Genomic DNA, 20,704 nt, shown 5'->3' with positions numbered 1-20,704 from the left:
AAAACCACACAGAAGTTAATTCCTTATCTAATACCTCCATTTTTGTGCCAAGGCTGCAGTTTCACTCATGAAGTTAGGTACACATCTAGATCATTTTTGGGATTTGAAAGATTACTTTAACAGTAGATAAATCAGTTCTCTTTAATTGAAATGGTTTGTATATACAGATCCAGAACATTGAATCTTCATCTTTAAGGACTTGTCTGGCTTTGAAACCTAAAGTTGCATCTTACCTAAAGGGGTCCTGAATAGAGTGTGCACATTATTTTTAATAATCTACCCAGTGATCTTCTACCCAATCAACAAAACTTTAACTCTTTATAACTTCTATCTCTCAGAAGATGGCTTAAGTTATTTATTAGTTAGTCATTCTGATGTTTCCAGACATGCTTGGAGCCAATTTCCAGTCAGTTTGTTGAGTTTTTCACATTGTATTTTTATGCCTTCATATTCTTTAAATTAAATTCTTCTACTTAGATATTTTTTTCTGAAAAAAAGACTCACATGAAAGTGCTTCCACTTTCCTGTATGCCCCCAAACATTAATGAGACTCATATAAATTTTACTCAGGCCCCGCAGTCCAAACAAATGTGTGCTGAGTATCAACTCCTCCAGGGAATTATGGGACGTATGAGGTAGTTTGTTTCAATTTCTTCTTCTTATTGCACAGGCTCTGAAGTGGCAGATGCAAAGACGAGTGTTCAGTTCTTCACTTTTTGTCCTTCCCTCTGGCATTGCCTGTTCTCTTTTTTTTTTACAATCTGTCACAAGGAAGACAGACTTAGGAAGGTATTGCTACATTTATTAAAACCAGCTTGCCTGCTTTAAAACACAAAGTTTTATAACTGCAGTTAGGAATCTTACTTCCAACACAACTAGGAACTCTAAAATATGATAGTATTAGAAGGTTGCTTTATTATTAGCTAGGGCTTCTCTGGTGACTCAGACAGTAAAGCGTTTGTCTGTAGTGTGGGAGATCCGGGTTTGATCCCTGGGTTGGGAAGATCCCCTGGAGGAGGAAATGGCAGTCCACTCCAGTAGTCTTGCCTGGAAAATTCCATGGATGGGATACAGTCCATGGAGTCGCAAAGAGTCGGACACGGCTGAGCAACTTCACTTTCACTTTATTACAGGCTAAGTAATTTAATTCAGTTAAGAGGTTTCTTTTAAGGATTAAAATTAAAATATATACTTCATACTCTTTTTTCTTTAATTGATATTAAATGTGATGTAACCTATGACTATACAGATCATAGAAAATAATTGAAATATACTTTTCATTTCTGAGTTCAACATCTTAAGGTCATTGACAAGTTGGAAGGTGTTTGAAACACATATAACAAAGATAGTGAGACTCTAGAATCAAAATAATATTAATAAAGGAATTTTTCTTTGAAATAAAAAAAAATTTTTTGCTTACTTCTGTTTTAATGTTGAGCATGACCCTTTGAATAAAAGATTTTTTTAAAAGCTGAGGAAAATGATACTTAGATGATCTCACAGGCATTAGTAAATGGAAGAAGGATAATTTAATACTAGGTTTGTTATATTAACAATCATTGACATTTTCAAGATACCATCATAAATCTGTAGGAAAAAATGCCAACTTACTTTGATTTGCACTGAAAAGCTGTGCAAATCTACAATCTAAAAAAGGAACACAAATTTGGGGTTCAATACAGAACTATGAAATGAAGAGATATAGTGACAGCAAAATAAGCAATAAGGTCAGTAATCCAGATTAAAAAAAAGATCTTCGTAATAGACTAAGTCAGCTGACATCAGTACTTCCCAAACAAAATTCATGAGGCCTTTTCAAAATTCATGAACACATTAGTGGATAGGTAAAATCTAAGTAGGGGAATGATGCAAAACAACAAAATATTTGATCAGGCACAAATTACTGAAGGTATTTTAATTCATAAAGAAGCTAATTTTTAAGAAAAATAATGGGTTGTGCAGATGTTTTGGACTCATTAGAGAATGCCATATTCCAGCTTGCCCTTGTTGGTAGGCTTGTATTAATCCTTTCTGAAGAACCATGATACTAGCATAATTCTTTTTCTTGACAAAAATATAGTATTTCAGACGTGAGAAAACTAATACCAGTGTATTGGCTTATGCAAAATTTGTTACTGCACAAAACTTTGAGGAGTGGACTAGTAAAGGAAAAATAGTAAACTGTAGATTTTCCTTTAACACCGTAAAGAATGCCACAGTTGAATTCATCTGTTTTCCAAATTTTCCAGAACAGTTTATTTTCTTGGAAGATGCTGCATGCTTAAGTTAGAGTTTTAGACATATTTGGCACTATAGTGGGTGCTGAACGTGGTGGAATGCTAAGCATTCCCTCTCATCAAAAGAACAACTGCAGAATTTAGTAAGTAGGTGTGGGTTTTATTGGTCGTTATAGCTGACTGTAAAGTTGTGTTTTCAGCCCTCTTTATTCATTTGATTATTTAATAGAAGTAAGTAGACATACGGCAGACAACCAGGCTTCATTAATGGCAAATATTTGGAAAGTCAAGGCATTAATATCAGAAATGTGAGAATTAGGAGGCATGTTTGTTGAGTTGTTAATTATAATTAATTGACCATGAGTAGATCATTCCTTTGAATTTTCATACTCAGGACAAAAAGAGGACTTATTTAAATTCCTCAAATTTATTTAACCAAGGCCATAAAATTAGTATCTCAAAGTCCAATCACAAAGAGAAAGGCTTTCATTTCAATGTTAATCAAAAATGCTTCCGCACTAAAATTTACCTTCATTATGTAAGGAACATACCAAAGACAGTGATGATGATTGTGTAGCTTATTCTAAAGTTAATGAGTTGCTGACACAGTCAGAGGGACTGCATTTTAACCACAGGATTGTTTTAAATTAAATGATAAATAGTAAATGACAGAATGTGGGATTATATTTTCAAATATGTGTTTAAGAAGAGTATTTTTCCATTTAAAATATTTCTGTATAGCTGTTTTTCTTTACATTATGATCCCTTATTCATTGTCATAACTCTAGCCTCTAGAATGTACTGAAAATTGCTTGTTAAAAGCACTTTTTATTTCAACTAGTAAATGTACTATTGCTTTTAAAATCTAAAAATCAAAATTTTCTTATAGGTTATATTATTGATTACAATACAGCAATAAAACAGGAGATTTTAATTGGAAGAACAAAAAAAAATCCTATAAATTTGCAAATTTCCATTCTCTAATATTAAAATCTGAATTTCTCTTATGTACTTTTTTTTAAAATTCAGATTCAAAATATGAAAAATGAAGCTCTGCAAAATCTGATTTTAGAAGTTTCTTATTGGGATACAAATGTTGTATGTTAGGTACTGACCTATTAAAAATTAGATGGATAAATCCAAGCACAGAAATAAGAACATAGGACTTGGTATTTATAGGGATGTAAAATTATGAAAATAAAATTTTAAAACTCCTTTAATACAACATTTTTCAACTTCAGATTTCTACTGTCAATGTGATAACATACATACCTACAAAGTCCAAATCCACAATCTTAAATAAATTTTAAGTTGGAGATAATGAAGAGGCTGTGGGAAGGACTGCTTTTCAGGAATTGAGACATTGGAACGTTTACTTCCATGATAACAAGTTAGGCTGCTGCAGTTTCATGGAAGTTAGTAGAAGACAAAAACTACTAGGTCAGAATCAAAGGGCATTTTTACTCACTGAACAGCAGAGAGAAGGAATTGCAAGTTCTTTTTGCCTGAGGAGTCTCACGGTGCAATTGTGTGGCTGAACCACACCAACTCCATTTTGTCAGCTACATCTTAGGACTACAGTCCTACACCTTCCCTTTTCCCCATAACTGAGCCCTGGCCTAACTCACAAGGAATGCACTCAAGACAGATGGCTTTCCTATGATCTTTTACATTTGCCTTCAACTGATACGCAAATTGAAAGAGTGCCTTTTGCTGATGCAGACAGTTAATGAGACCACGGAGGGGAGGAAAAATCCCTGGTTTTACTTGGTGCAGAAGTGTTTCTCCCTTATTCTCCCTTGGTAATGAGATTCTTTTTTTTTTTTTTTTTTAATTTATTATTAAAATTGAAGTATAATTGGTATACAGTGTTTCAGGTATGAAGTTTTTCTATTCCATTATAGGTTATTACAAGATATTGAATATAGTTTCCTAAGATGTAGAGTAGGTGCTTGTTGTTCATGTATTTTACATGAAGAAGTGTGTAACAGTTAATCCCAAATTCCCAATTTATCCATCCAGGTTGTGAGATTTTGGTTTTAGTTTTGGCCCCTTTAATTTCTCCTGTACTCCTTTTTGGCAGCATTGAGTGCAGCTGCCAGTGCTTCTGGATCATTCATTGACTGGCTCCTTCCTGCCTGTATATTGTTGTTGTTCAATCTATCAGGCGAGTCTGACTCAGCGACCGCATGGACTGCAGCACAGCAGGCTTCCCTGTCCATCACCAACTCCCAGAGCTTGCTTAAGGTCATGTCCATTGAGTTGGTGATGCCATCCAACATCTCATCATCCTCTGCTGTCCCCTTCTCCTCTTGCCTTCAATCTTTCCGAGCATCAGTCTTTTCTAATGAGTCGGCTCTTCACAACAGGTGGCCAAATTATTGGAGCTTCAGCTTCAGCACCAGTCTTTCCAAAGAATATTCAGGGTTTATTTCCTTTAGGATTGAATGGTTTGATCTCCTTGCAGCCCAAGGGACTCTCAAAAGTCTTCTCCAACACCATAGTTCAAAAGCATCAAGTCTTCAGCACTCAGCCTTCTTTATGGTTCAACTCTCAAATCCATACATGACTACTGGAAAAACCATAACTTTGACTATACAGACCTTTGTCTACAAAGTAACATGTCTACTTTTTAATACATAATATAGGTTTGTCATAGCTTTTCTTCCAAGGAGAAAGCATCTTTTAATTTCATAGCTGCAGCCATTGTCTGCAGTAATTTTGGAGCCCAAGAAAATAAACTCTATCACTGTTTTCATTGTTACCCTATTTGCTTACATGAAGTGATGGGACTGGATACCATGATCTTCATTTTTTGAATGTTGAATTTTAAGCCAGCTTTTTCACTCTCCCCTTTGACTTTTATTGCTAGAGTCAGCTCCAGCAGCCAGGGGATCAGCCTGAAGGGATGAACAGTGTCGGCAGGAAATGATGTAGCCTCTGACTAGAGGTACGGGACTACATGTTTATTTCAAGCATTAGGTTCTCTTTTATACTTTTTCAAAAGCATTAGGTCAGAGGTTTGACATTTTCTGTTCCCCCTCACCCAGATTATTGTCTCATTGTTGCCCTTCAAACAGAGTTCCTGCTTCAGCCATTCACTCAGAATCCTGTTTACTTGTGATTACATTGTAACTCATGCTTATGTCTGGGCTGCATACCACATTCCTCAGTTTATTTCTTATCTTTTTAAATCCTGCTTGCCCCTAGTATCTTAAGCTCACTGTCTCCTAAAAAGGCTTCTAGCTATTCTTAATTGTTTCTAAACCCTAAACTCAGCAAACTTCCTTTGCCATAAACACTTCCCTCACAAACAGGTCTCAGATAACAATCCTTCCCATGGCCTCAAGCTGCGGCCTACAGGCTCATCCTGGGACATTCTTTGTAAAAATCCTTGAACAAATGTCAATGGTTACTTTATAGATTATTTTCTGGGCACAACTGCAGAAGGCTTTGTGCTTTCTCATGCTTCTCTCAAGAACAATAAGCACCTTAACATTATTTCCAGCCAACTCAATGGAAAAAAAGGAAAAAACAAGTCAGAATCGCAAAACTTAACTCCTTCATCCCAGGACCATGCCTGCAGAATGAGGAGAGGGGGTTGGGGCCGTGCCTCCATTTTGTCAGTAGTGCCTAACGTGGCTCCCAACATTTTATCAAGAGGCTCTTTAGTTCTTCTTCACTTTCTGCCATAAGGGTGGTGTCATCTGCATATCTGAGGTTATTGATATTTCTCCTGGCAATCTTGATTCCAGCTTGTGCTTCATCCAGCCTGGCATTTCATTGTGTACTCTGCATAGAAATTAAATAAGCAGGGTGACAATGTACAACCTTGAGCTACTCCCTTTTCAATTTTGATCCAGTCCTTTGCTCAATGTTCGGTTCTAGCTGTTGTTTCTTGACCTGCATTCAGATTTCTCAGGAGGTAGGTAAGATGATCTAGTACTCCCATCTCTTTAAGAATTTTCTACAGTTTGTTGTGACCCACACTGTCAAAGGCTTTGGCATAGTCAGTACAGCAGAAGTAGATGTTTTCCTGAAATTTCTCCTGCTTTTTCTATGATCCAGTGGATTTTGGTCATTTGACCTCTGGTTCTTTTGCCTGTTCTAAATCCAGCTTGTACATTTGGAAGTTCTTGATGTGTGTACTATTGAAGCCTAGTTTGGAGTTTTGAGCATTACTTTGCTAGCATGTGCAATGAGTGCAGTTGTACAGTAGTTTGAACATTCTTTGTCATTGCCCTTCTTTGGGATTGGAATGAAAACTGAACTTTTCCAGTCCTTTGGCCACTGCTTAGTTTCCCAAATTTGCTGACCTAATGAGTAGCAGTTTAATAACATCATCTTTTAGGATTTAAAATATCTCAGCTGGAATTTCATCACCTCCACAGATTTATTCATGGCGATGCTTTCTAAGGTCCACTAGACTTCTCACTCCAGGATGTCTGGCTCTAGGTGAGTGATCACACCATCATGGTTATATGGACCATTAACGTGTTTTTTAAAATAATTTCTCTGTGTATCATTTCCACCTTTTCTTAATATCTTCTGCTTCTGTTAGGTCCATGCTATTTCTGTGTCCTTTATTGTGCCCATTTTGCATGAAATGTTCCCTTGGTATCTCTAATTTTCTTGAAGAGATCTCTAGTCTTTCCCATGCTATTGCTTTCCTTTTTTTCTTTGCATTGTCCACTTAGAAAGGTGTATCTCTCCTTGCTATTTGTTGGAATTCAAATGGAATTTAGAACCCTCTGCATTCAGATGGGTATATCATTCCTTTTCTCCTTTGCTTTTGCGTCTGTTCTTTTCTTAGCTATTTGTAAGGGCTTCTCAGATAAATATTTTGACTTTCTGCAGTTCTTTTTCTTGGGTATGGTTTTAATCACTGCCTTCTGTACAATATTATGAACCCTTGTCCATGGTTCTTCAGGCACTCTATCAGATCTAGTCCTTGAATCTATTTGTCACAACCATCATATAATCAAAAGGGATTTGATTTAGGTCATAGCTGAATGGCCTAGTGGTTTTCCCTACTTTCTTCAATTTAAGTCTGAATTTAAAGATAAGGAGTTCATGACCTGAGCCACAGTCAGCTCCGGGACTTATTATTGCTGATTGTATGTAGTGTCTTCATCTTCAGCTGCAAATAATGTAATCAATGTGATTTTGGTATTGACCACCTGGTAATGTCCACGTGTAGAGTCATCTCTTGTGTTGTTGGAAGAGGGTATTTGCTATGTCCAGTGCATTCTCTTTGCAAAACTTTGTTAATCTTGCCCTACTTCATTTTGTACTCCAAGGCCAAACTTCTCTGTTATTCAGGTATCTTTTAACTTCCTACTTTGCATCCCAGTCCCCTATAATGAAAAGGACATCTTTTTTGTTGTTAGTTCTAGGAGGTCTTATAGATCTTCATAGAACTGTTCAGCTTCTTCGACATTAGTGGTTGGGGCATAGACTTGGATTTACTGTGACAGTGAATCATTTTGCCTTGAAAATGAACTGAGATTATTCTATCATTTTTGAGATTGCACCCGAGTGCTGCATTTCAGACTCTTGTTGACTATGCGGGCTACTCCATTTCTTCTAAGGGATTCTTGTTCACATTATATCTACTACATATAATGGCCATCTGAATTTGATTCACCTATTCCAGTTTTACTTCACTGATTCCTAAAATGTGGATGTTCACTCTTGCCACCTCCTGTTTGACTACTTCTAATTTATCGGGATTCGTGGACCTAACATTCCAGGTTCCTATGCCATATTATTCTTTACAGCATGGGACTTTACTTTCTCTGCCAGGTACATCCACAATTGGGTGTTGTTTCCACTTTGGCTTAGTCTCTTCATTCCTTTTGGAGCTATTTCTCTGCCCTTCTCCAGTAGCATATTGGGCACCTACCAACCTGGGGAGTTCATCTGTATATAGTTAGGCACAATAAACTTTGTGACTGCAGTCTATGAAGTTGCCACTTCATTTTTCAGTGTCAAAGCCTTTTCTCAGTTCAGAAGCTATTATTCAGTATCTCTGCCTCCCAACAGGCAATGCACAAGAGAACCTGATTAGATTCTTCATACATAGTAGGGCTGTGTCAAAGCTGAGGAAACCTAAGCTAATGAAATCTTGTTTTAAATGTGGCTGCTAGCAGCAGCAGCAGCTAGCAACTTGTATGTCATATGTGTCAAGAAGGAACAGTAGAACTGAACATGGAACAACTGACTGGTTCAAAATTGGGGATGGAGTATGACCAGGCTGTATATTATCGCCCTGCTAACTTAACTTCTGTGAAGTGTACATCATGTGAAATGCGGGGCTTGATGAAGCACAAGCTGGAGTCAAGATTACTGGGAGAAATATGAACAACCTTAGATATGCACATGGTAGTGGTCTAATGGCAGACAGTAAGGTGGAACTGAAGAGTCTATTGTTGATGTTGAAAGAGGAGAATGAAAAAGCTGGCTCCAAACTCAACATTCAAAAACTAAGATCATGGCATCCAGTCCCATCACTTTATGTCAAACACAAGGGGAAAAGTGGAAGCAGTAACAGATTTTCTTTTCTTGGGCTCCTGTATCACTGCAAATGGTGACTACAGCCATGTAATTAAAAGATGCTTGCTCCTTGGAAGGAAAGCTATGACATCTTAGGCAGCATATTAAAAATCAGATGCATCACTTTGCCAATAAAGTTCTGTAGAAAAAGCTATGCTTTTTCCAGTAGTCATGTACAGATGTGAGAGTTGGATTATAAGGAAAGCTGAGCACCGAAGAACTGATGCTTTTGAATTGTGGTGCTGGAGTAGACTCTTGAGAGTCCCTTGGACAGCATGGATATCAAACCATTCAATCCTAAAGAAAATCAACCTTGAATATTCATTGGGAGGACTGATGCTGAAGCTGAAGCTCCAGTACTTTGGCCATCTGATGTGACGTGCCAACTCGTTGGTAAAGACCCTGAAGCTGAAGAAGCAAAAGGAGGAGGATGAGATGGTTAGACAGTATTAATATTACCAACTCAACGGACATGAATTTGAACAAACTTCATACGTTAGTGAAGGAGAGGGGAGCCTGGTGTGCTGTGGTCCATGGGGTCGTAGAGTCGGACGCGACTTAGCAACTGAACAAGTAACAACTAGCCCAACTTTTCCCTGCAGAAAGGCATTACCTTTATTAACAAATCTTTGCTCTGCCCAGAAGGCAGGCAGTAAGTTTTCTGAATCTCTTTGCTATACAAACATCCAAGCAAAAGTGGTCTGAAACAGAAGACATGCAGAAATATGAGAATCCCATGGAAAATCAGCCTCAAGTAGGTTGCTAAAATAAATGTATGTATCTTCGATTTTAATTTTTTCAACACCCAAAACACCCACTACTTGTTGGATTAAAAAAGAAAGCTGGGCTTTTAACTTTATCCCATGTCTTTTTCTTCACACTCACCTATTCATCAGTACTCTTGATGCATCAAATATCTCTCAATGAAGTTCACCCTTTTTATTTTCCCATCATTGTTGCCCTAATTAGTTCACTGTGATCTGTTACTTGATTCCTTGCAAGATCCACCTTATATATGTGTCAAGCCCAAATCCTGTCTAGCACTAATGCTTTCTTTATCAGTTCAGCCAGGATTATCTAAGATACAAATTTTATAAGTTTACCGTCTTACAGACAACATTTTATATGTTACCCTTGCTTTCAGGATGTAACCCACATTTCTTTAAATGTCTTACAATGTATGGAGTCTATTTTTCTCTTCATTGTCTTCTCTTAACACCGCTTCTAATGCTTAGGTTGCAGCTCTGCCCAATTACTTAATGTTCCAGGACTGTGTACATTCCATTTCTTCTTCCTGGGATACCTTTGTCTAGACCCTCATTTCCTTTCCAAGGCTGATTAATGCCTGTGCATTCCTCATGGTTCATTGTAGATGTCATTTCCTCCAAGAAGCCTGTTTGACTCTTCTCAATTCAGATTATGTAACTTCATACTTCTTTAACATCTCTTATCACACAATAATTAAATTGTCTATTAACTTGGTTTTATGTCCTGCTAGGCAGTAAGTTCCACAATGATAAGTACCCAAAACCCACACAAATTAGCATATGGTACTCACTCATCAATGCTTATTGAATATATAAATAAATTTTAAATGAGTCAATAAATGAATATATAATGGATTGCTTACTTTGGTGTTAGAAATAGGAATGTGCTCCATGAATAATGGGAACAAATTAGAATCAATCCTATTGTTGGAGATTACTTTTAGCTTCTTTCTTTCTTTTATTTCCCTGTGACCTCCTACACATGACATTGTTCTGACCTCACTGGTATACACACTATGTCATTTCACAAAGAGGATTTTAAATGTCAGCCAACTCTTGACTTCTTAGATATTTATTCACTAAAAAGAAGACATTGGAAAAGACGACAGGTGGATATGTGTTGAGGATTAGAGTACACTGGGGACTGAAATGATGCTACCAATCTCATTAGCTGTCTTCTGAGCAGCCAAATTCTACCTAGGTCCCCAAGGTGAAAATCTAATAATTAATTCAATTTACTATCTATTCTGTAGAAAGCTCCAAAGGTTAAGATTATGGAGGACCGATGAGGGTAATCTTTTATACTGTTTAAATTGCTGCTTAAATTTGAGTTAGATTCTAGCAGTGACAGTTTGAAACCAACACAGTTTAATTCATTTATCACATTCTAAAACCTGCCTACCTGAACTAACTTTAAAGTATGTCTTAAATACACAGTCAGTCAGTGCACTTACCTGTCCATTTTTATTATTTGCTTGGAATTTAAAAATGAACAGCAGTTGCTGCCCTTGTCAACTTTTTTGTTCACTTTCTAATGTTTCAGCTTTCTGTACTATGGGTTCTCCTATCTGCCATAGTGCCATAAAATATTTATTGAGAATATAACATATTCATCAGAACACAACATTCTGGATATAAAATTATTTAATATAATAATAATAGCAACTGACATTATAGTGTTTGTGATTTACTATGCCATATTTTACCAGGCCTTGTGTAATCTCCTTAACAATCCTGCTATTGGATCCTATAATATGTCACTGTTATTATCATTCATATTTTATAAATGAATAAACTCAAGTGCAGAGAGCTGCATTTTCCAAGATTATACGAGTGAATGATAGAACTACCTTTCAAAATCAGTAACAGAAAAATTTGCCTAAATTCACCCATTGTTGCTTAATTGGAATTTGAGCACCCTTCAGATTACTCTAGATGGTTGTTTAAAGTCCCATGGATTTTAGTTTTGCCCTTAGACTTTGTACTTGTACATGTAGCTGTGGCCATTTCTCGTCTTCCTGACTCCAGTCGTCTGATGATTCCTGCTGTGACTCCACTGCTGTTCCCTGAACGTGAAAGGTCTCACGGGCCTGCCTCTTCATCACGTCTCCCACAACCAGTGCTTGCCAAACACTGTCCAAAGTCTGCTGTGGGCATCAGTGCTGTGCCAGGGGCACTGGGGACTGAATGCAGGGACGTTTTCTGCTGCAGCTAGAGGTGTTCATATTGATCCTGCTGCCACTTTTTACTGTGATATTTGGTTTCAGTCAAGATACTGTTGCAGGTTTTGTTGTTTGAGTTCAGCAAAAGGCCACATAGCCAAGAATTAAATACGTGAGAGAAAAATACAGTGCTGTACTTGGTATCATCTTTCAGTTTATTTTTAAAAAGGATATACAGCAATTTTCCTGCTCCTGGAGTTCATTTAATTTCTAGACTATTGTTCACTCTTATACCTAAATAAGATGCCAAGGGGTAGTTCCTTCACTGGGGTTACAAATGCATAGAATTAAGAAATACTAGGCTAAAGCACAGATGTTTGCAATATAAGTTGCTTATTCTTTTCTTGATCAGTGTTATTAACTGTCAAGCACCCTGAAAACAGACCTTGTCTGGAATCTTTTTCTTCAACAAGCGTGAGACGTCATTCAGTGTGTGTTGAATTCCTGGATGCTGGGTCACCAGGCAGAGTATCCCCTTTGGGAAGTGGCAGGGCTCCTGCCCCTGGGAATGGTGAGAGATAGCAATCTTTTTTTTCCTTCACTGTAATCAATGCTGTCTCTTTTCTGGCAAAATAAAGGAGAAAGGCTCAGAATCACTGATTTTTTGTTGTTCTTATTTGTTTCTTTGGATCAATGAAATGTTATCTAAATCATTGAGAACTTTCTATGCTTCAAATGGGCCCATACACTTACAAAAGGCAGGAGGTAGGAAGGGATGTATATTATCAGTCTAAATATGTAGTACACTGTGATGACATCTATATGGGATCTAATGCAAAAGTGGCAGGAGCACTGGAAAACTGACAGATATATCTAGTTGGACTGTTGAGTAATTTATGTCTTCAGCATGACTTTAAAGGAAGAAAGAAATGCAGCACAGAAAAATAAATATCAGTCTGTGTTTGTGAGAAAGCAAAACCATGGGGTGTACAAAGGATATGCTATCTAATAGGTGGTCAAAAAAGATAACAAATATGCCAGAAAGAAGTGTACTTCAGCCGTCAAACAGCATTGCTGACTATTATACGTTGAGTATGATCTTTTTCGATTTTTGTTTTTATGTGTGTCTGAAATTGTAAAGCCTATTATAAACAGGAGCACCAAAGAGGAAAAGCAGGCTTTGTAACATTTCCAGTGTTCTTTTACTTGATGAAAGAGAGGACTATAGAATTTTTAATGTGGAAAGCATTTGTTTTCATTTTTAATAATTTGCAGATTAATTGCATACATTTAGATTTTATTGTTATTTTCAATATAACATGTTAATATTAGCATTCTTTCCAGATTATGACATTGCTCATTACTCATTGAAAAGTGCATATGGGACTAGCTTCTTTTGTTCAACATGACACCTGTGAGATTCATTCCTACTGTTGCCTGTTGCTCTACTCCATTCTTTCCTCATTGCTATATAGTATTCCCTTGTACAAATATATAATTTACTTACCCATTCTTCTTTTGACAGGCATTTGAATGATTTACAGTTTCAGGATACTATGAATAAACCCATTCAGATCAGATCAGTCGCTCAGTCGTGTCCGACTATTTGCAACCCCATGAATCGCAGCACGCCGGGCCTCCCTGTCCATCACCAACTCCCGGAGTTCACTCAGACTCACATCCATTGAGTCAGTGATGCCACCCAGCCATCTCATCCTCTGTCGTCCCCTTCTCCGCTTGCCCCCAATCCCTCCCAGCGTCAGAGTCTTTTCCACTGAATCAACTCTTCACATGAGGTGGCCAAAGTACTGGAGTTTCAGCTTTGGCATCATTCCTTCCAAAGAAATCCCAGGGCTGATCTCCTTCAGAATGGACTGATTGGATCTCCTTGCAGTCCAAGGGACTCTCAAGAGTCTTCTCCAACACCACAGTTCAAATAATCAGTTCTTCGGTGCTCAGCCTTCTTCACAGTCCAACTCTCACATCCATACATGACCACAGGAAAAACCATAGCCTTGACTAGACAGACCTTTGCTGGCAAAGTAATGTCTCTGCTTTTGAATATGCTATCTAGGTTGGTCATAACTTTCCTTCCAAGGAGCAAGCGTCTTTTAATTTCATGGCTGCAGTCACCATCTGCAATGATTTTGGAGCCCCAAAAAATAAAGTCTGACACTATTTCCACTGTTTCCCCATCTGTTTCCCATGAAGTGATGGGACCGGATGCCATGAACTTTGTTTTCTGCATATTGAGCTTTAAGCCAACTTTTTCACTCTCCACTTTCACTCATCAAGAAGCTTTTTAGTTCCTCTTCACTTTCTGCCATAAGGGTGGTTTCATCTGCATATCTGAGGTTATTGATATTTCTCCCGGCAATCTTGATTCCAGCTTGTGTTTCTTCCAGTCCAGTGTTTCTCATGATGTACTCTGCATAGAAGTTAAATAAACAGGGTGACGATATACAGCCTTGATGTACTTCTTTTCCTATTTGGAACTAGTCTGTTGTTCCATGTCCAGTTCTAACTGTTGCTTCCTGACCTGCATACAAATTTCTCAAGAGGCAGATCAGGTGGTCTGGTTTTCCCATCTCTTTCAGAATTTTCCAAAGTTTATTGTGATCCACACAATCAAAGGCCTTGGCATAGTCAATAAAGCAGAAATAGATGTTTTTCTGGTACTCTCTTGCTTTTTCCATGATCCAGCGGTTTTTGGCAATTTGAACTGTGGTTCCTCTGCCTTTTCTAAAACCAGCTTGAACATCTGGAAGTTCACGGTTCACATATTGCTGAAGCCTGCCTTGGAGAATTTTGAGCATTACTTTACTAGCATGTGAAATGAGTGCAATTGTGCGGTAGTTTGAACATTCTTTGGCATTGCCTTTCTTTGGGATTGGAATGAAAACTGACCTGTTCCCGTCCTGTGGCCACTGCTGAGTTTTCCAAATTTGCTGGCATATTGAGTGCAACACTTTCACAGCATCATCTTTCAGGATTTGGAATAGCTCCACTGGAATTCCATCACCCCCACTAGCTTTGTTCGTAGTGATGCTTTCTAAGGCCCACTTGACTTCACATTCCAGGATGTCTGGCTCTAGGTCAGTGATCACACCATCGTGATTATCTGGGTCGTGAAGATCTTTTTTGTATAGTTCTTCTGTGTATTCCTGCCATCTCTTCTTAATATCTTCTGCTACTGTTAGGTCCATACCATTTCTGTCCTTTATCGAGCCCATCTTTGCATGAAATATTCCTTTGGTATCTCTGATTTTCTTGAAGAGATCTCTAGTCTTTCCCATTCTGTTGTTTTCCTCTATTTCTTTGCATTGATTGCTGAAGTAGGCTTTCTTATCTCTTCTTGCTATTCTTTGGAACTCTGCATCAAATGTTTATATCTTTCCTTTTCTCCTTTGCTTTTACTTCTCTTCTTTTCACAGCTGTATGTAAGGACTCGCCAGACAGCCATTTTGCTTTTTTGCATTTCTTTTCCACGGGTATGGTCTTGATCCCTGTGTCCTGTATAATGTCACAAACCTCGGTCCATAGTTCATCAGGCACTCTGTGTATCAGATCTAGGCCCTTAAATCTATTTCTCACTTCCACTGTATAATCATAAGGGATTTGATTTAGGTCATACCTGAATGGTCTAGTGGTTTTCCCTACTTTCTTCAATTTAAGTCTGAATTTGGTAATAAGGAGTTCATGGTCTGAGCCACAGTCAGCTCTGGGTCTTGTTTTTGCTGACTGTAGAGAGCTTCTCCATCTTTGGCTACAAAGAATATAGTCAATCTGATTTTGGTGTTGACCATCTGGTGATGTCCATGTATAGAGTCTTCTCCTGTGTTGTTGGAAGAGGGTGTTTGTATGACCAGTGCATTTTCTTGTCAAAACTCTATTAGTCTTTGCCCTGCTTCATTCCGTATTCCAAGGCCAAATTTGCCTGTTACTCCAGGTGTTTCTTGACTTCTTACTTTTGCATTCCAGTCCCCTATAATGAAAAGGACATCTTTTTTGGATGTTAATTCTAAAATGTCTTGTAGGTCTTCATAGAACCGTTCAACTTCAGCTTCTTCAGTGTTACTGGTTGGGCATAGACTTGGATTACTGTAATATTGAATGGTTTGCCTTTGAAACGAACAGAAATCATTCTGTTGTGTTTGAGATTGCATCCAAGTACTGCATTTCAGACCCTTTTGTTGACCTTGATGGCTACTCCATTTCTTCTGAGGGATTCCTGCCCGCAGTAGTAGATATAATGGTCATCTGAGTTAAATTCACCCATTCCAGTCCATTTCAGTTCGCTGATTCCTAGAATGTCGACATTCACTCTTGCCATCTCTTGTTTGACCACTTCCAATTTGCCTTGATTCATGGACCTGACATTCCAGGTTCCTATGCACTGTTGCTCTTTACAGCATCGGACCTTACTTCTATCACCAGTCACATCCACAGCTGGGTATTCTTTTTGCTTTGGCTCCATTCCTCTATTCTTTCTGGAGTTATTTCTCCACTGATCTCCAGTAACATACTGGGCACCTACTGACCTGGGGAGTTCCTCTTTCAGTATCCTATCATTCTGCCTTTTCATACTGTTCATAGGGTTCTCAAGGCAAGAATACTGAAGTGGTTTGCCACTTCCTTCTCCAGTGGACCACATTCTGTCAGATCTCTCCACCATGACCCGCCCATCTTGGGTTGCCCCATGGGCATGGCTTAGTTTCATTGAGTTAGACAAGGCTGTGGTCCTAGTGTGATTAGATTGGCTAGTTTTCTGTGAGTATGGTTTCAGTGTGTCTGCCCTCTGATGCCCTCTTGCAACACCTACCGTCTTACTTGGGTTTTCTTACCTTGGGTGTGGGGTATCTCTCCACGGCTGCTCCAGCAAAATGCAGCCATTCCTCCTTACCTTGGACGAGAGGTATAGCCTCACTGCCGTGCATCCTGACCTTCAACGTGGGATAGCTCCTCTAGGCCCTCCTGTGCCCTCGCAGCCATGGATTCTTGGATGTGGGTTTGGTCGTCCTGGGCCCCGCCCCTGTCCTTGGCGTGGGGGCGTGGGGTAGCTCCTCCCAGCCGCCACCCCTGACCTAGGATGCAGGGTAACTCCTCTCGTCGCAGCCCCTGACCTTGGACGCTGGGTAGCTCCTCTCGGCCATTCCTGCACCATCACAGTCTGGTACTCTCGGCTGCTGCCCCTAACCTAAGACGTGGGGTAACTCCTCTTGGTCGCTGTCCTTCGGGCACGGGGTCCTCCCGCCTTTTGCCCCTGACCTCGGTGGGGTGGCTCCTCTCGGCGGCGCTTAGCGCGCTGGTCACAGCCGCCGGTGCTTAAACCCATTCAGATCAGATCAGATCAGTCGCTCAGTCGTGTCCGACTCTTTGAGACCCCATGAATCGCAGCACGCCAGGCCTCCCTGTCCATCACCAACTCCCGGAGTTCACTCAGACTCACGTCCATCAAGTCAGCGATGCCATCCAGCCATCTCATCCTCTGTTGTCCCCTTCTCCTCCTGCCCCCAATCCCTCCCAGCTTTAGAGTCTTTTCCTATGAGTCAACTCTTCGCATGAGGTGGCCAAAATACTGGAGTTTCAGCTTTAGCATCATTCCTTCCAAAGAAATCCCAGGGCTGATCTTCAGAATGGACTGGATGGATCTCCTTGCAGTCCAAGGGAATCTCAAGAGTCTTCTCCAACACCACAGTTCAAAAGCATCAATTCTTCGGCGCTCAGCCTTCTTCACAGTTCAACTCTCACATCCATACATGACCGCAGGAAAAACCATAGCCTTGACTAGCCGGACCTTTGTTGGCAAAGTAATGTCTCTGCTTTTGAATATGCTATCTAGGTTGGTCATAACTTTCCTTCCAAGGAGCAAGCGTCTTTTAATTTCATGGCTGCAGTCACCATCTGTAGTGATTTTGGAGCCCAGAAAAATAAAGTCTGACACTGTTTCCACTGTTTCCTTACCCATTACATATATTTTAATAAATATCTTCTTTGCACCTGCGTGCATGCTAAGGTGCTTGTCATGTCTGACTCATTGCAACCCTATGTACACGTGCACTTGTTTCTGTTGTGTATATTCATATGAGTGGAATTGCTGGTTATAACACATATACATTTAACTTTAGTGGCTAATGACAAGTGCTTTTTCAAAGTAGTAAAATTAATTTACATTTACATAGATAGTATTTGAGAATTACAGGTGGTCCACATTCTTATCATCACCAAAATTATTGGGTTTTTGTTTTGAAGTGTATACACACTAGTATTTCATGGTAGTCTTGATTTGCATGCCTTTCATGAAATCAGTGAAGCATATTTTTTAATGTTTTTCTGGAATTCCCTTGCTTTCTCTATGATCGAATGAAAGCTTGCAATTTGATCTCTGGTTCTTCTGCCTTTTTGAAACCCAGCTTGCACATCTTGAAGTTCTCAGTTCCCATACTACTGGAGCCTAGCTTAAAGGATTTTTAGCATAACCTTGCTAGCATGTAAAAAAAGCACAATTGTGTGGTAGTTTGAACATTATTTGTTATTGCCCTTCTTTGGGATTGAAATGAAAACTGACCTGTTCCCTTCCTTTGGCCATTGCTGAGTTTTCCAAACTTGCTGGCATAATGAGTGTAGCACTTAACAGCATCTTCTTTTAGAATTTGAACTAGCTCAGCTGGACTTCCATCACCTGAACTAGCTTTGTTTGTAGTGATGCTTCCTAAGGCCCACTTGACTTCCCTTCCAGGATGTCTGGCTCTAGGTGAGTGATCACACCATCGTGGTTATCTGGGTCATGAAGATCTCTTTTGTACAGTTCTTCTGTGTATCCTTGCCACCACTTCTTAATATCTTCTGCTGCTGTTAGGTCCATATTTCTTCTGTCCTTTTTTGTGCCCATCTTTGCATGAAATGTTGCCTTGTTAACAGTGCAAATGAATAGAGGAAAAAAATAGAATGGGAAATGCTAGAGATTTTTTCAAGAAAATTTAGAGATACCAAGGGAACAACTACCAGGAACAGTGGTAAATCCTTGTGGGGACCTGCAGGAAGGAACCTGATGCAGGGCCTAGTTGGCAAGCTCCAGAGTGTCTCTTGAATAGAAAAAGTCAGCTTTAATCATCTTCCAAAACCAACAAACTGGAAACACAACAGCCGAGAAAGAAGTTCTCTATTTTATGCCTCTCCTTATTTTTCTAGCCCTATTAAGGCAGAGAAACAGCTGCTAGGGAGTAAAGGAGGGGTGGACAAAGAGGATGGGGGAAAGACCTCTAGCTTCTTCCCAGTTGTTGGTTTAAAATCTGAAACAGCTTACAACTGGAACAAGGAAGAAAAATTGAAGTCTAGTTTATATTCTTAGATGGAAGTAACATTATTGTATGGGACTAGGAGATGTACAGAAGTAAATTTATAGTAAAAATGTGAAGCTATCTGTAAAACCACAGTAGTCATTGTTTTTGCTAGAGATTTTAATTCAGTGAGGAAAAGCTTTCTCACAATGAAGTTTAAAAGGATGGTATGAGACAATATGTTGTGTGTGTGTGTGTGTATGTGTGATTGCTTTTCCAACAAACTGGCTATAAATTAATCATTCTGCCTGCCTTGTGCATCAGTTTCAATGTCTTCTAGTCACTTGTCTTTTACTTTGGTAAACCTCTCTTTAATAGATTCTTATTTGCTATTCAGCCCTGATTTCAGTTACTACATTGTTTAGTTTTATAGCCATTATTTGATGGGTAAAATAGGTTCTGGTGCTTTTGTGAAATTCACCATGTTATCCTATTTTTTTCTTACTATTAATCACAGTTATTTTAAAATCTCTGATTGCTCCAACTTCTGAAACACTTGTGGATCTTTTTTTAAATTTTTAGTTTTTATTTTTGTTCCTGTGTCTTTTTAAAATAAACTATTCTCCTTGTTTTAGAATAGTTTTTTATTTATAGAAAAGTTTTGAAGATAGTGCAGAGAGTTCTCATATATCCCCATGCACAATTCCCCTGTTATTTACATTTTACATTATTTTGGTTTATTCATCATACAGAATGATCTATATTCATGCATTATTATTAAAGTACATATTTTGTTCAGATTTTCTTAATTTTTAAATAATGTCCTCTTTTTTTTTTTTTTTTCTATTCCAGGATACGTTTAGTTGTCAGGTCACCTTAGGCTCCTCATTTTCTCAAATATTTCATGTTGTTGATGATCAATTGAAGAATAATTGTCAGGTATATCAAAGATTTTACTCTACTGGAATTTGTTGTTTTTGCATGGTTAGACTGGAGTTATCTTTCTTTTTTTTTGGAAAAAGAACACATCTGTAAGGTACCATTCTCATCACATCATATCAAGGGTGTATGCCACCAAAGTGATTTGTCATTGTTGATGTTAATCTCAATCACCTTACTAAAGAAGTGATTGACAGATTTCACCAATGTAAAGTGTTGTTTTTTATATCCCTATCCATACGGTATTCTTTGAAGAGAAATCACTTTTGGTCAGCCCATCCTTGAGGGAGGGGAGTTATTTTCTATCTCTTTAAGAACAAAATATCTGCATAGATTATTTGGAATTTTCTTTGTAGGAGATTTGTCTGTTATATATTAAGTTAATAATTATTTTACTCTTTATTTATTGCCTAAATTGTTGCAGATTTGGCCATTGGAAACTCAGTTTGCTGCTATGTCCATTTGAGATGCCGCAGTCCCCCTTTTCTTTCTTTTTTAGCACTTCCTTACCCCCTGACATTATAAGAAGCATCAGACTTCTCTTGTATATTTCCTGAGTCCTGGAATTGGTCATGTCTCTAAGGAGCCCTGGTTTCTTTAATTGGTATTAAAAACCAAAATCTGGATATTGGGCCTGCTCATTACTAGTGGTTTTGATTGCTTCTAAGCCCACACAACAGATAAAATAATGGAATATATTTTTATGCTAACCCATTCCCTATGTCCTATTTCTTTTAATGCTTAATAATTTTTGATCAGTTCCT

This window comes from Bos taurus, chromosome 17 (genome assembly GCF_002263795.3).
Source record: "Bos taurus isolate L1 Dominette 01449 registration number 42190680 breed Hereford chromosome 17, ARS-UCD2.0, whole genome shotgun sequence".
Classification (NCBI taxonomy): Eukaryota; Metazoa; Chordata; class Mammalia; order Artiodactyla; family Bovidae; genus Bos; species Bos taurus.
The sequence above is the reverse complement of the archived record's forward strand: the minus strand, read 5'-3'. Positions refer to the sequence as shown.